The 17,332-nt window shown below is 40.0% G+C and overlaps 1 protein-coding gene across 10 annotated transcripts in view; it reads right to left on the bottom strand.

The window, feature by feature from the left end:
- The window catches only part of GRIA3 (glutamate ionotropic receptor AMPA type subunit 3), a 125,347-nt gene that overhangs the window by 93,907 nt on the left and 14,108 nt on the right, over positions 1-17,332 (bottom strand). The window lies entirely within an intron of this gene.

The raw sequence follows: 17,332 nt of genomic DNA, 5'->3' as shown, positions 1-17,332 counted from the left end.
ATTTGGGAAAACACTTCATTATTTGCCATCCTTTACAGAGACGGAACAATGACCATTTTGAACAAAAATGAAAGTATTTCAATTTGTAAACATAGCCAGCTTCATGGGCATTGCAGAAAAAAGAATTTCTTTGTTGTTCAACTCTGTAGGAAAAGTGCAAAATTCTTGTGACCCTGGGCTCTTTCCATGAAGGGAGTCTGCATCACAGACAGCGAGGGAGCCTCATGTGTGAGGTGCTGGGGCTCTGGATTATAAAAAGACTGCACAACTGTGATACAATACAGCACAGCAGCACTCCTAATCATACCACTGCTCAACAGGGACCAACAAGGCCCATTTGTAATGAAGAAAAGTTTCCCAGAAAAACGTCCATTCATTAACAATTAACATTAACAATTTCACTTGTCAAGAACTGGATTTAACAACAATTTGCAACCAGCCCCATTTGTCTTGGGGTGACTTTATGGGTAATATTCCCTAATCCTCTGCTTTAAGCCCAAAAATGGCTACTGTAGATTTAATATGAAGCAGGGGCAGGGCTGGAGCCTGGGAACCCCGGGCATGGCCCTGCTCGAACTCCCCTCAGGTTGTGCTCCGTGTCTGCCAATGTCACACTGTCCGTTCTGTTTGGGACCCCCGGGCACAGCCCTGCTTGGTCTCCCCTCAGGGTGCGCTCTCTGCTCCACAGATTGCTCCGTCACACGGTCCCTCTTGCTGGATTCGCTTTTGCTTAGTTAGGCAAGAAGCTTAGGTTTTTTTTTCCTTTCCTCACTTTTTTCTGTGGACTCCAAAGGGATACTTCAGGTTGGTTTGTTTTTGTTCAGTTTTTGTTTCTTCCACACACCCCACACCTCCCTCCCCCCCGGTTGAACTGTTTCGGCTTGGTTTTGGTTTTTTTTCCCTGCGGCCCTGCTGGTGTTCGGGGGTTGGAATTTCAATATCAAGCATTTATTCATTTATAATCGTTTCCTGTGCCCCGTGTGCACCCTTTTTTGGTTAATAAACAGTTGGGGGTTTTTTCACTTTCACTCGCTGGTATTCATTTCTCTCACTGGCAAACTCCCTTCTCTTTAGATGGAACACTAATTCCAGGACGTTTTCTCCTAAAATTTGCCTAAAAACCAAGACATCCATTAAACACTTTTAAAAAACACTGCATATTTAACTTTGCAAAAAGCAAAGTAATTACTAGTAAGAAAGACATGGCTTCTACACAGAAAAGTAGAACATTGCTACTTCTGAAATGCCATCACATTTTCCATCATAAATGCTACCATTCAGGAACACTAAAAACTGTTAAAGTAATTTTAAAAAGGATTCTCCACGATATCAGCTCATTGACACAGCATCACCGAAAATATCTAAAATCAGCAGTCAGGTGTGAAAATTTGATTTTCTTCCTGGAGCTCTACGTGCAAAAACTAGAAATGGTGTTAAGGAATTCCTTTTAAGTATTTAAGCCACTGTAACAGGACATGACCAGCTGTGGATACCAGCAGCAAATAACAGCTAGTGAGACACAGAAAGGAAGTAAAAGGTGGTAATTTCTGAAAGGAAAGTTTCAAGAAGTTCTCAAACACAGAAAAGATTTAAAAGAAGTTATAACACAGTAATTTATTCCCAGAGGCATGACTGAGGAATTAAACACACTGTTTAAAAAGGCATTTGTTAAACTTTACACAGGATATAAAGCGGAAAAGCTACCATAAAAAATTATCTGCTAAAGTAACAAATAAAAAGCATTAACTTACAGGTGGAAAAAAGGGAGAACTAAAAATTACATCAGAAAGTCTGGCAGTCTCTAAATAATTTAAATGGTGTGTAAACCATCTAATTCCATGAGAATAATCAGTGAAGTGGGGTTAATGGAGCTGAGTGTCCTCACATACATTGAGCCTGTACCTCACAGATCAAGCTTCTTTTATGTATATATTAATGGCATTGTTTTTATGTAGATTCTGTACTTCAGAGAAAAAAAAGTATTCCAGGAATCATCTCTTCTTACAATGTAACAAACATATTCTCAAAGATCTCCTGATCCCAAAAACTGAGAACATTTCAAGCAGTCCTGGATTCACCCAGTATTTCTTATCAGGTGTAAGACTCAGGAATACTTCTGAACTGTGACTCAACTGAATTAAAGTATATTTTCATAGCAGATTGTGCTCGTTTATGCAAAGAGCCCATCCTCAGCTACTGAATAACCTGAGACAGAAGCAATCTGTGAACAACCTGAGGGAGCAGCACCTTCTCCAAGTGGCACCCCGGAGCCAGCACGGATGGAGCTGCAGCTCACATGGAAGTGAGAGCTCTCATTTCATCTTCTGGGTATTTGCAACTATTTCTCTTACTGGAGAATCACCAAAAATATCTTCTGGCAAATGCAATGACTTGCCCACTCTTATTTCTCCTGGCTCAGGTCTGTACGCACAGCAGATTTTAAAGATTAACCCTTTGATAGACTGTCTCCTATCAGTAGTTTATTATTCCTGACTATTCTGCATGCACTGTAGGATGCCAGCTGAGTTTTACCAGCCTATTTAAAAGGTAAATAAACCTTAGTTTTTATAAGAAAATGCCAAAAGGCCTATTATCTTGGTCCTCAATGTTCATTTGCATTTTTGAACTCAGTTTTGTTAAAATTTTGTAGCACTAGGTCTTCCACACAATTTGTGACCTCAGCTCCTCTATGATCAGATAAACCTACAGAATATCTGTGAACCCGCAGTCATGTTGTTACTTGTTTTCCAAAAACAAATGTATAACTGCATTCATTTTAATTACACTATTATTCTAGCATCATTGAGCCACAAGAAAAATTTTTATAAGCCTTAGCCTTAAGGTCTTTTTACAAACTACTTTCTACTGACAATCAGAACAATCTTCATGTTTGAGTAAGAATTTTGGTATTTTTCCTTAATTAATCACAGTTGATTTATAGGGTTTTTTCTCCCTATTTGAAAAATACAGATGGTCAAACACATACTTTTGCTAAAGAGATTATTTGGACAAGTCCTAGTTCAACCTCATTCCTCAAGAAAAAAAGCCATTTTTTTTAATGAGCTATGAAACTCTTAATTATGTGGATGCACATCTGTTTCCACAGACAGCACATAACCAAGTTGCTTTATAACCTGATCTGAAAAAGTTTCAATGTCCACAAAGGAGGGAGAGAGGTCCTGAGCAGCAGTTATCCAATGGGGGAGATTAATGATTAGCCATTATTTCGGCATTAGGTGCAAGGCAAGTATTTATCAATGGAAATTTAACAAAACAAAACGAAACAAAACAAAACAAACAAACAAAAAAACAACCCCAAAACAAAAAAAAAAAAAAAAAAAAGCCACCACCAAAACAAAAAACTCCCAAAACAAAAAACCAAACCAACCACCCCACCAAAAAACCCAAACCCCAAAACCAACCAACCAAATGCAACTACTGAAGCCAAATAAATAGAAATCTTAGTTTTCATACTGAATAGCAGCTGAGCCATCCTAAGCATCAGTGTTCCCAAGGAACCCAGATGTCTGTTTTACTTGCATTTCCATTCCCCCTCCAGTCAAATCAGGCCCACCACTGAAACTTCCCAAGATTAACCAGATAAGGTCTTTTTTTGCACTCAGATCCCAGGAAGGCTGCAGGCCAGAATCTCAGAGGATGCCCCACTTCACACAAGTTATTAGACATTTTATGTATTTTTAAAATTTATTTTTGCTTTCTAATGGTATTTAGTTTCTTTATGTTTTAGTGACTGTGAGTATTTCTGACACAACAAGGTTGTATAAGACCTGACATTTCTACTGTCTATTGCCTAGAAGCTAAAGTCAAAACTTCTCTGACACCTTTTTTTTTTTTTTCTGCTTCCAGTTCTTACTATAAACAACTGAAGCGTTACTAGGAACATTTACAAGTAGGTTTGAATTTTGCTTGTTTAAAGAAAAGATGTAAAAAGCTAACAAAAGAGATATGTTAATGGAGGATCATAATACATGTTTTTCCACTGGATGGTATCATTAATGACAGAATTGTAGAAGTCAGGAGGATCCTCCCAGGTGTGGCAGCCAGGGCACTTCTGCCCTGGATGTAACAGCCTGGAAGTTCTGGAGTCAGCGGTCAGAGGTTACAATACCTCAGACACTATTCCTCCTTCATTACTCTTTTATGAGTAAGTAATTTCCCCTTTGTCCATATTAATTTCCTATAAAGTAGGTGTTACAAGATGACCCCGTGTCACAGGGCACTGTCACCTGTCCCAGTGACACTCCCACAGCTCTTTGGGGGGAAGGTGCTGCAGGAGCTCCGTCTCAGCTGACATTATCATGTCTTGCTTCCTCGGCTCTGTGTTCTGAGTTCTCCTCAGCTGTGAAATCATTTTATCCCCTCCACTTTCTTCTGCCAATTGTCTTGGATTCCAGACAACTCTCACTGTCAACTTCAGCCAACAGACTAACGGGACTACTTTATAATGGAATAATATGCAGCCTATCTCAGAGCAGCTGCCGTTTTCTAGCGCTCCATCCTGACCTCCTTGTTGTAATAAAGCAAGGGTTACCATTAACTTTACCCATTACAGTAAGAATACAGAGTTACTCTTAGAGAGACAGACAATGCCTCTACTGCTTTCTTTTGCTTTCATTTTAATACACAGGATGAAAAGCAACAACTCTCTCTACCTTGAGCCCTGAGGAGATCAGCACAGCAGTGCCCCTGAATGCAGAATGAGCTACTTTCAGGGGGCTCCAGGCAATCAGACTTGAGAGCTTCCTTTAAAGACAAGCCCATCATATAAAAAAATTTAAATGAAGTGAACTGCATTTACCTATAGCCAATAAAACCATCTTTAGTTAGGATACTGAATTCTGTCATGAAGAAAATATTGTTTAAAATTCAGATGAGAAAAGATGCATTTCTGAAAGCAGCTATTCCTTGAATAGTTAACAGTGAAAATTCCTGGAGGCAGGAGGGAACCAAGGAAGCTACAACTTGAAAATGGATACAAATATTCCTGAGATACTGGCTATAACATGACTTCTCATCCTACCTAGAAAAAGATATGCCCTCACAAACAAAAAAATCCAACGCAAAACCTCAACAGGAGAGCACAAAACAAAACCATAATTTACTCTTGTTACTTCACTTATGGCATCAGTTTTCTCAATGATGAAACTGCAATATTTTATCTAGTTCTTTTTATAAAGAACTACTCAGCTTGCTTTGCTCGGTCTAATGTCTTCTTCAAATATACACACTTACTTCAGTTTGCATTTCTTTTTAGGAGAGCAAATAAAATAAAAACAGCATGTTCAGGCAGCAGGAGTGGGATATTATTAAATTGCAAATGAAAGGCATAAGGATTAATCCATTCATATTTTACAAATCATTTACTGGAAAGCAAAACACGTGTTCAGATCAAAGCAGCCTTGAACGCTCTCTGGTCAAGATCCTGTTCAAGATTACTCTGGTCACCATTTCACAACTCTATCACACACTGTTAAGGAAGTCTATTTCTTGTCTGCTTTTCAAGATGATATTGGAGCCCCAATCACAATTACAGTTCCTTGGTGCTGTACAAACCCATCACCACAACCTCGGCTTCGTTCAGTGTCCCCAACTACTTATGACACACTTGACTCATTAAACTTTACACATTTTGGCTTTTATATATATGACTGTGGTCAAATAAAACCCTAGCAATGTACATGAATTCATTGTGTGCATGATCTTCTTCTCACACTGAAAGGTTTGTGTGAATTTTCTGAGCACACGAAGAATGCAGCTTGCAAGGCCAAAGCCAGGCTGTTGGGCTGGAATGGTGTTGGTGGGAACACCAAAGCACCAAGCCTCACACATGCCACCATGGGCTATCTGTCCACTAGCACAGCTTCAGTCAGATAAAACCAAACCAGAATAAAAAACCTCTCTGGCCCAAACTGACAGTTTGGGATATATGCCAATTAAAGCTTTGGTATTTAAAAAACTAGCTAATACGTTGAAAATGTGAATAAAAAGGGCAATTTTGAGCACCAAATTTAAGACAGGCTGAACATAACCTTGATTTTACTGAGAAAGCTGTGTGTAACTTTGTGAAAACTGTAGTCTGAGCAGGTTCTGCAGGTAGCCTGAGCAGCTTGGAACAGGCAGTGCTACATGTATTGCTATTTTCTACTCACTTCTGTTTAGCTCCCAAGCTACTCCCCAGCTTAAGATGGCGTAGAGTCCAAAATACCTCTTTTCAGGTTACTGGCTAGTAAAAAACACTTTTTTTTTTTTTTTTTTTCATGTAAAATCTTGTTAGAACTCAAGCACAAAATGAATCATTTGTCCCACAAACCTACCAAATTATAATGCATGGTTTTCTTAAAAAAAAAAAAAAAAAAAAAAAAAAAAAAAAAAAAAATCACTTGCCATTCAGAATCTCTGTAATTATGACACATTTCTGATGGTGGAAAAAACCCAGCAGTCAATCCAGCCAGTTTCCAGGAAATGTCAGCCTCCTCTCAGGACCAAAATATGAAAGGATTTTGTTTACCTGGGATCCCTATTACACACCCATTTTTTTCAAATGTACCATTGATGCTGAATACTATTAAAACATTCCTTTTGGAAGACTGTGAGTCAGATAATCATGACTCATTTTGAAGTATAAACCATTGGAGTTTGAAAGAAATAAAATAGAGGTTTAAACTTAAAATGTATTAAAGGTGAGAGAAGATATATATGTGTCATAAAAATCAACTGATTTTTTTGGAAGATGGTTTAAAAAATGTGTTAGGGCCTTAAGGACCATACTTAGGTATGTGCTGATCAGAATACTACATTTTCCTGCTTGTGTCTTTACAAGATGGAGTTCAAGCTCTCAGATCAGTCACCACAGACACAGCCAAGCTTTCTATTCTTAACCCATCCTGGTAATTCACGATTTTCTGCTGCTAACAGAACACTTTTCATCCTGATCCCACCACCCTCACAAGAAGCATTTTTTTTAAAGGAAAGACATTAAATACATACCACACAGTTTCAAACAAAAAGCTTTTAGAAGAAAGACTTCTAAAAGCTGCAGAAGTCAAATTTAAATGATGTGGATTTATGTTATTTGTGACCTCTTCTGCTTTCTGCCTATGGAGATCTTGACACCAGAGTAGATGCTTGCAGAAGAAGCACAAGAGGCTTCTCTTGGTAGACAGTTAAACTCACTGCTGGAGAAAAATGGAAGGGCACTGGTACCTGCCTTCCATACCCTGCTGCAGAGAGGTTTCTGCTCAGCTACTCCAGGAAAATCAATGCCTTGCCAACAGCAGCAGTATGTGCAACGCCAACACTCTGCTCCTGATTGCAGCTCCATCATCCTGGATGCCTAAGATTTATGGCACAGGTCTCCCTCAAGTTCAAAGCATGGCAGAGACTTAATGAGTGGATGTAAAGCAGTTCACTGAACTCTGCCCTTGGTGAAAGCGTCAGCCAATCCTATACACAAAACCACACACTCCTTTCTCCATGAACCATGAGAGATGGCAGATGAGCTCTCCATGGCAGATGAGCTAACACCTGAGAGGGAGCCAGAGGACCTGTCAAAACTTTCTGCAGGAGAGTCTAAATATATTCACAGCAAAATCAACGATCGTTTTGCGTTCTTCACATCCAATATCTAACTCCTGCTTCGTGACTAATCTCTGCAGAAGCACGGACAGTGTGCATGCAACACAAATATGTAACACTCACTCAAGTGAAATAACTTGTTTCCATCTGTTGCACCATTTGAAATGCCTATAATTTAAAATCATATGTCATGCCTGCTTGCTCTGATCACTTTGGATTGTAATCGCATCTCTTATTTTCTGAAGCAATTTTTCTAAAAATGTTGGTGGGAGGAAAGTATGAAAATCCCTGTTCTTTAAAAAAAATTGTCCAGTTATAACACACTAGAAAATTTAGTAGCCATTTATTTACAAGCAGGCAGTATATTCTAATAATATGCATATTATAATAAGCATTCTAAATAAACACGAACGTTTCTGTAAGTATGTCCAAAATAATAAGAGTTCCGCAAGCCATCAAGCACTCTGCCTTGAAACAAAAAGCCATGTTCAAGAAAGTGTTTTTAGTATGAACTTGACAAGATGTGGTAGACCAGGGAGAACCCACTTCATTACTGTTACCTTCTTCAGAGACAATCTATCTTAACAATACTTTAAACAATAGGCTCAGGGAAAGCCAGAGCTTTGTGGTATGAAGAAAAAAGTAAATCATACCCATCAGAAAAGGGCAGCATTTTGTAGCTGAGGATGTTAGGCAGCACACAGGGTTGAATCAAGGAGCAGCAGCTGAAGGCAGTGCTGTGCCTCAGAGCCACGAATCAGCAGCTGCCATCTCCAGCAGCCCAGTATTCTGAAGGGATTTCTCCTATCACTACAACATCTCAGTGTGGAGGAAGTAAAAAGATGAGGCATATTATTAAACGTATGCTTGTTCAGCAGATCCTTCCCTAAGTGATTTCAGAAGTTGGCTTCATTCTGGGCCACTGTGGTGAGAGGCAATAAATCAAAACACAGCTCTGGCAGTGTGATGAAAGATGAGCTGAGTGTGCTGAGGTGGTGCCATTTAGAGGCCTGTGGGGATATACCACAGAGGATGAGATAGGACAGGCAGAGTGGCCGACACACCTGAAGCCCTGAGCTGGGTAAAATGCAGCAGGAGGTGAAGGTCACTATGAAGGTTGTCCAAGGACACCGGGGATGTGAATGCCAGAAGAGCAGCTGTGCAAGCAGCCTCCAGCCCTGGAGGGTTTCCAGTTGGCTCTGTGTTTGCAGAGCACGGTGCTGGCTGACAGACAGCCCAGTTTACCCAAAGCAACAGTCCCTCACACTTTCCTGGAGGCCCTGCAATGGTATTCCAGCAAGCACCATCACGGCAAGTACATCTTGGACCAGTGGACTGGATTTCACATTTCTGTATCTCCTCCTCTGTTCTACTCAAAGTTCATGGAGCTGTGCAATTCTCACCCTTGAGTTCCTTTCCATATCAGTCTGAGAGGCTTCAGATCAGTTAATGCAGAAGCAGAAACAGGATGTCTGTGAAAACTGCATTCAGGAGCCAGGGAAATTATTTGAAGTTGCTTCTTAAGGGTCCAATAAAGCATCCACCAGTACCACTGGAGAAGTTCACATGGCATTCAGTGAAAACTGGACTAGAACTGAGAGACCTATTCACACTGCAAGCGCAGACTACAGAAATGCCACATCAGCATCCCAACTGCCCTTACAAAAGCATCCACCCATCTATTTTTGTTGACATTATTTCCATCTGCCTTAGCCCTCAGAGTCCTTCTTGCTACCAGCCTCCTGGACCTTCATGATCACATCAGACAGTAATTCACAGACTAGTACCCTCAGCTAAGCCAGTGCCTTATTTACAGAGAACAACAAGAATATTATTCTTTATAAATTATGCATAATCACTATTATCAAGCTGGGTTAATTGGCACATAACAAAAGAGTTGTCTGGTGCACAGCTGAATAATGTGGAAGCCAAAATTGATGGAAATGGTACAGCAAAAGCATGATTGTGAAGGGAAAGTCACATTGCTACATGTTAATTCTTAACTGATTGCTGCCCTCTCAGAGAGAGAAGGGGAGGCCAAGAGAGACAGACCTAGTTTGGAATTATTTGTTAATTTCTGAGGGTTTGGACACAGTGTCATAGCGTTATATACTGATTTAAAGTCTGGTCTCAGCCACCTGCACTGTGAAATGTTAACACAGTGCACCTGCAATTTCTGTGCTCCAGGAGATGCTGCTACATTCATAAGCAGAGAACAATCTCATTAATCATCAGCAACAGCAGAGACTCTGGTCTCCAGGGGCACGAGTGATGCTACCAGAGAAGTGGGGCTCTTCCCACATCTTCACGTGACAGACCAGAACCAAGTGCCCCATAGCCAGGCCAGACCAGCAGCTCTTCGGTTCTGGGATGAAGAGACCCCACAGGTCCTCACCAGAACACTGGGTGTGTTAGGAGACAGTGGCAGCATGGGGCAGACTTGACTCTCTCTAGAACACATACACCTGAAGAACCACAGCTTAGTTAACCTTGCTCTGCATGCACAGAAGGCTTTACTCAATGTCCTACATCCCAAAGCTGTGGGCACAAATTTAAGAACATGCTTCAGTGTTTTGGTGGACAGACCTGGGCTGAAGCATGTGTCAGCTCAAGACTGAATCAGAGCTGAGGGTCAAATGACCATGGTTCTCACCCTGGAGGGCCCCTTCCTGAGGCATCACAATCCAGCTCTGTGAGGGGTTGTTAGATGATTTTGTCTGATTTGCACCATTACACTTCCACACTTCCTTGGTCTCTTCTCTACCAACACTTAGTAAAGTCTCTCCTAGCAGTAAAACACCTGCATATCCATGTCTTCCAAGTACAGCCCTTCCTTCCTCTCCCTCTCTCACTTACTAGGAGAGTTAACAGAAAATGAGAAGATTCCTGTAACTTCCATTCCTATGAGTTAGAAACTCTTTTATTCACAAACACAATCCAGGCCAAAAAATCCTCCTATGCTCTTACCATGTTTGTGGTCTCATTAGCATGAGTAGAAATGGATGTAGAACCACAGACAGTTAAAAAAAATCCGGATTATGTTATTGCCATTACAGCTCCTCTCTACTGGAAATACAGTTAGCAAACACTAGGTTTCTTCTGAAAATATTCTGACACTTCATTGGAAGTATCAAAAAATATTCTCTCTGGATTTTATAAGAATCACTAAATCTGCTAACAACTTGCTTGTATACACCAATAAATTCCAAGCATCTTGCAAAACTACTGAGTAAAGAAGAGAGAGGAAAAACAAAGCAGAAGTCCAAAACAGTGTTGCTGCAACTCTCTCCAAGCCTTTTCTGGTTTTGAGAACAAGAAGGTTAATCCTTATGGCAGAAAGTAAGTAGGAATTTCTAAAGAGCAATACACTGTGGATTCTTCCCTCAGCTAGACACTTCAACTCTCAATCAGTCTTTGACAAATCGGTAGGAGTTATCCCATCCAAGGCATATTGTTTCAGCCAAGGAATAAGCAGATGAGTCTCACTGCTGTCTGAAACACAACTGTGCAACACCCAAATCAGTACAGAGCTGGGGAAAACAGCCCCAAAAGGGCAGTGTGTATGTTCAGGACATCCAATTGACATCCAATTTACCAAACAACTCAACTGCAGCACTCTGGATGACAGAAGGCAATAAATTTCTCTGCCTTAAGGCAATTTCCCACATGGCTGTACCATTGCTCAGGCTCTGCAGTGAGCTGCAGCATGAGCTCTTTCTAGAAGACCATCCCACCCTGAAGGCCTCTCCCTACTGCTGCTTATCCCTTGTTTCAGCATCACCTGCTCTGGGAGGTCAGTCATGGAACAAAACTGTGCTAAGGACAGGGAGGATCTTGGTGAGAGGTGAGAGTGGGGACAGTCACTGCCAGCTCCGGGTGACATTGCCAGGCTGGGGAGGCTGGGCAACCCTGAGCCACTGCAGGCACAGACACAGCCATGGGAGGAACCACTGCATGAACTCAATGAGCTCCATTAATTTTTCAGCTGCGTTTCAAAAAAAGCTTTTAAAAGATCAGCTTGCTATGCACAACAAAATAGGAACTGATATGTCACTACGGCTAGAGATTGTAGATAATGGCTTACTTTAATTTAAATGTACCCATGTGCTGCCAAATAAAAACTTATTAAATTTCTGCTTTACTAATTTCTTATAAAGTAACTCACAATATCGTCTAGGTTTTACAGATTAATGATTCTGAATTTTAACCTGAAAATTCCACAGCCAATTTCAAAGAAAATTTAAAGTATTTGTCTCTTGTTAGAACCCGTGTAATAGTCAAGAGAAGCATTCACATCATTCAGCAAAAAGCAGCTCATCACAAACGTTCCAAACCAGGAAACCTCTTTCTCTGCATCTCACACAAATGCATCTCATGTAATTCTATGCTGCCTAAGCAGCAGATAACAGAAAGGGCTATGGTAACATGCCCTTGTATTTGATTAAACTGATGCTTTGTAGGAGCTGATGTTGGGCTACTGCTACTGAATTTTCCTACTCTGTTCTCAAACCAACTCCCTGACACGATCAAGCTTTTTAAAGTGTCCCACCAACAGACTATTTCTGGACTTAAAACTTTTGTTGGTCCTGAATAGGTTTATTTGTTGAACTCAAGTGGTAAAGCTTTTCAGGTAGATTAATGGACTAAGTGAAGTGTCTCTCCAGACTATACTAGGAGGCTTAAGAGACCTCATTTTCTAAGAAATGTCAGCTATAAGCACAGAAGACTTCTTTGTACTTTGATTTTCCCCATGTATTTTCCATTTGCACGAGCCAGTCCAAGCCCTCCTTCCCACTGGCAATGTTATCAGTGAGACAATACCTTTCTCTAACAAAAATAGCACAGAAACTTGCATAAGAAAAATGAATTTGATAACAATAGAATGACTTTCTCGTAATAATTTAATAAGATGAAGACAGGAAGATTTAAATCCTCCAGAAGAGCTGCATAAAAGGGATTGATGAATTCATCAGCTCTTCCAAGCTTCCCAAAGAAGCCCAGACAATATTTCTTACTTCCTGTTCTACAGATATCACCTATAAAAGAAAAGCAGGCATTCAAGCCCCTCTGTTGTGCTGTTGCCTCTGGGACTAAACTCACTGTTGAATCTGCTCTAAGTAAATGTGACACATCTAAAAATATTCTGATTTGTTTCTAATCTTTCTCATTAGAATAATACACTTGCAATGCCCTTTCTGGTTAGGATCATGGACCTAAGGTTACTGTATGGACACACAGCTGCTGACCTTTATGGTTTTCCACTACACCACAAAAAGTCTGCAACAACGTGCCAGAAATGCAAACACATGGTACGCCAGTTTTAGTTAAGCACTGTCAGTGTATTTCAGTATTGCAAAAAGTCCTGAGACCTACAGAAACCATATTAAACAAACTAAATTATGAACTCCATGGATTGAAAAGTCATGGGCTGCTCAAAAATTTTCATGGATTTAGCAGTATACTTCTACATACAGTTCTTTCTCTTTTCCTATTATTGGATAAGTAAAAAGAAGACAAAGCAATGGGACTAACAAACACAGGAATGTAATCCTGTAACAAGTCAGCAATTGCTGCCACTTACAAAAATGAGAGGAAAAAAAAAGAAGAAATGTTTTTTCCCTTCTAGTTGACTGTCATGTTGGTGCTATGAGTAAGGACAGTAGGAAATAATTTAAAACATAGTATATATAATTAATTTATTTACCCTGTCTCTTTAAGCACAGAACCTTTGGGATTTTATTGTTTTAATCTATGTTTGATAGTAATATTTAATTCCAACAAAATGACTGGGTCATGCAAGGATTCAGTAGTAGCCAGAGGAGTCTCCTCTTCACTCTGGAGGAATCAACACAAAACTACACTGAATTTTTCCTCTCCCTTTGTTGAGAAACTGTAGGAACAGAAAGAGAGATTGACAGTAACAGCACCAGCAAACACGCCAAGTTTATCCCCTAGAAGTGAGTATTTTCAAGCCATTTCTCTTTTTAGAAAGAAGTGCAATTTAACTCTTGACTCCAGATCCTTTTCCAAATTGTGGCTTCCCTTCACGCACTTGGTCCTATTCTTCCTCTCTCCCAACACTGAATGGATGACTCTGGAAGGACAGTTCAGGTGAAAAACTTGGGCTTGTGATTAACTAGATCTGAAAAAAATAACCACTTATTTAAGCTAAGCATGTTCTCATTCTCCTGAAAGACAACACGACTCACCCCAGCTGACATCTAACAGAGATTACACAGACTGCCTCCTGCAATGGACATTGCTGCTGACACAGAACAAAGCTGCAGCCTGATTAGATACCACACAGCATTTTATACAGCTGAGCAGATTGTTGAAAGGCAAGTTTGGACATTAGGGTGCTTAGTTTCAACATTCAAGTTCTCCAACAAGGTGTTAATGCCCTTATGGACAAGAGTGCAGAACACTAAAGAATAATAAATAAGGTGTTTTAGCTACAAGACCTATAAAGCAACCTCTCAAATGACATCACCCTTTCTTATTTCTTCCTCTGCCATCCTTTTCTCAAGAACCCAGATAACCATCACAGGTTATCTTTATTACCACAACTGATCTTTACCTTTAAAACACATCCAGGACAGCAGTCATATTGCATCTCCACAGAAGAATGAGGAATTTTGCTTAGGGAAGGACACCCTTCCTTAGGATTCACAGGAAATTTTCCTCCTTGAAATGAACTGTAGAAATGCCACAGTTTTCCATAATTAAAAAAAGAAAAGAAGGAGAGATTCATCACTGTAAACTTCTTCACCCTCAAGCTGTCCTTTCTGCCGAGGAAGCCAGAAAGGCAAAGATATCTAGCAAAAATACCTGCTTATCACCTCCCAAGTTGGCTTTGTGAGTAACCTGACACTGCAGCTGAACAGTCAAACTCCCATCCATGCTGTAATTAGAGGTAAGGGGAGCACCTACTGTTTGCATTTGCAGTCTGTCTGGTTCACGAGCAGCAGGAGCAAGTTCAGCCATCAAAACTGCTCAGCTTGTGCTGCTCTGATGCATCGTTTCAGCAGGGGAACAATTAAGCAGAGCCATTCACAGCTGAAGAGACCACTAAATTTTGCCAAGTGCAGTCGCTAGTGTTTTATCCTTGCTACTGTATCTTGTCAGCCACTGCACCACACAAATTATCAACAGAATCCATCTCTCTGTGACAGCGTGGGTATGGGGGTGTCTGCTCTCCCATGAACACGGAGGATATTTATTCTGCTAACTCATCCACTTACAGAGACACGGAGCTTATCCCGTCTCATAGGAGGAGATTAAATTTTTGGAGAAAGAATTTAAGAATAAAACATCGTCAATTAAAGCGGTGGTATTAGAATAGCTTCACTGCAGAGGCCGAGACAAAGGAAAAGCAAGCAGAAGGAAGCAGACAGATAAAAAGTGGCTTGATAGGATCTGAAAAACCAATGACAGGAGATGCTCAAATGAAGCCTATTCTCTGTTAAAAATTTCACAGATTAAAAATAAATCTCAGACTATGAAGGAAATGAAAGAAAGAACAAGAGAAAAAATTATTTTCCTATCCAGGAAATTGGTAGTTCATGCTGTGACAAACCTGGAATTATGGTAAAAAATATTCCACTTGAAAGCTATCACAAGTAATACAAGCTGAGGAAGAATAAGACCCTTTGGCAACCGAACAACAGACAATTCATAGCAAATCTGTAAACACTGTACTGCCCAAAAGAACTGCTAAGAATCGTAGTGACATAGATCTGTTTCCATGAGGAATAAGTCAATCTACGCCAGCAGGAGTGACTTGGACTGAGGTACTGAATGAAACTTTAAATGCAATTATTTAATAAATTTGCTACAATTGCAAACATAATTTAAAACACACCCTAGTATTCTACAGTTACTTCTGTCACCACTGAGTACTATTAAAGTTATGCTCATTGTACCACTTAGTTCAGGTAAACATAGGGAAAGTATGCTCTCAGGACAGCAGCTACAGGCAGTGGTGTTATTTCAGATATAAACAAGTAAGCATAAGCAAAACTAAAATAAAAATGCTCTAAGCACTTAAATCTATTTTCATTCACTCATGGCTACAGAGTAAGACAATTTTCAAGCACAGTACTTAAAAATCTATCTAATCTTCATTCAATGACCACACTTTTTCAAAATATGAATCCTTCAAATATACCGCAACATATCCATGAGAGAGCACATCCTCTAAAATGTGAATGGGCTTTTATTTCAACTTTTGGGGTTCCAACTCACTGAAGTTAGAAGAACAGATTGTTCCAGAGCCCACAGGCCATGTGCTGACCTTGTCTCCAGTGAGTCCCACAGCAAAAGACACTGTCATGGAATGACCCAGGCAACTGGGATACACACCATTAAGTAAGCGACAGAATGAAGAATGGAAAACTTTTGAGGGTAACTGTAGTCAAACACAATCACTGTATCAATGCATTTTTAAAAAATAAATTTAAAAAAAGAGAAATATGAAGATATTTGTTCTGAAGCCAGAAGACTACTACTGTATGCCTTGCAAACAGGGCTTCTCTCAAAGTTTTCTTTAATTTTAAAACAAAACTGTGGTAATAGAGTACACTTAAATAGTCTCTTTTCTATCTGTAACTTCTAAGAAGTCCTTTACTCTTTTAATAAAACAAAATGTTCTTCACCTCCACAGCAGAAGATTGTTTAAACCAGTTAATACTCACTGGAGTTTTGCTGCGTCATCTCATTTCAATATAAACTTGTCAACTGGTTGTTTCTAACAAAGGTACTTTAATTAATTTTCAGAGTCTGATGCTCCATTCTGAATTCCTTCAAGTAACTTTTAATACTTTCGAATTAGGGTAAGAAAAGTCAATGCAGACACTGCCTGCAAGGACAAATAATTCAGTGTATCATTTCATAACCCAGCTGTCAACAGAGACAACATTTCTATAATCCATGTATTGTATGCATGCCAGTATGAGATGAATAGTCCTGTAACTATAATCAATACCGTTCATTCAAACAACTGGCAGCAGCATTTCAGACAACTGGCAATTTCATCAGTTTCATTGGGCTGCCCAAAAATAAACAGCTTGAGAAGGATGAATGATCTTTGTGGTTATCTATAAATAATATTAATTTCAGTCATTTGTTTCAGGGGGTTCATCACTGGGAGCTGCAGAAGTCTCATATCAGTGTGGGAGGCATGGCAGCCTTCAAGAAACTAAAGAAATGCTGATGAATTTTACTGCTGGTTTTTCATTCACACAGTTACTGTATTTACATACAGGCTCACTGAAAGCTGCAGGATCCCTCCAGTGTTTCAGCAGCTCCAGCTTTGCAGGAAACTCACACCATCTCAAGGACTGGTAAATACCTCAAAAAGCCAAAGTGGATTCACAGAAAGCTCCAATGATCTGAGCAAACCCAACCTGCGTAGTGACTTACACTAATGTCACTTCAACGGAAACGTGAGCGAGCTTGGGGTTTTTATCTACTCCAGTGTGAAAGTTGCCCACAAACAGTTCCATGTGAGTGAGACAAGCCAAGGCTGATGGGTGTGAGGTGAACCCAGGCAGACGGGGAACAGAAGGCGCCATTCACAGGCCTGTTCACTGTCTCTACGAAATGAAATAGCTCTTTTTTTAAAATTATCCTCCTATCTATAAAAGCAAAGCAAGAACAGAGAGCAGAGAAAAAGGAATAAAGACAGCTGACTAAAGGGAAAAACCACATCCCTGTGGAGTACAGATCCCAAAGAAAG

This window comes from Zosterops lateralis (genome assembly GCF_965231275.1).
Source record: "Zosterops lateralis genome assembly, chromosome: 21".
NCBI lineage: Eukaryota > Metazoa > Chordata > Aves > Passeriformes > Zosteropidae > Zosterops > Zosterops lateralis.
Note: the sequence above shows the minus strand (reverse complement) of the source record. Positions and strands in the feature narration are given on the sequence as shown.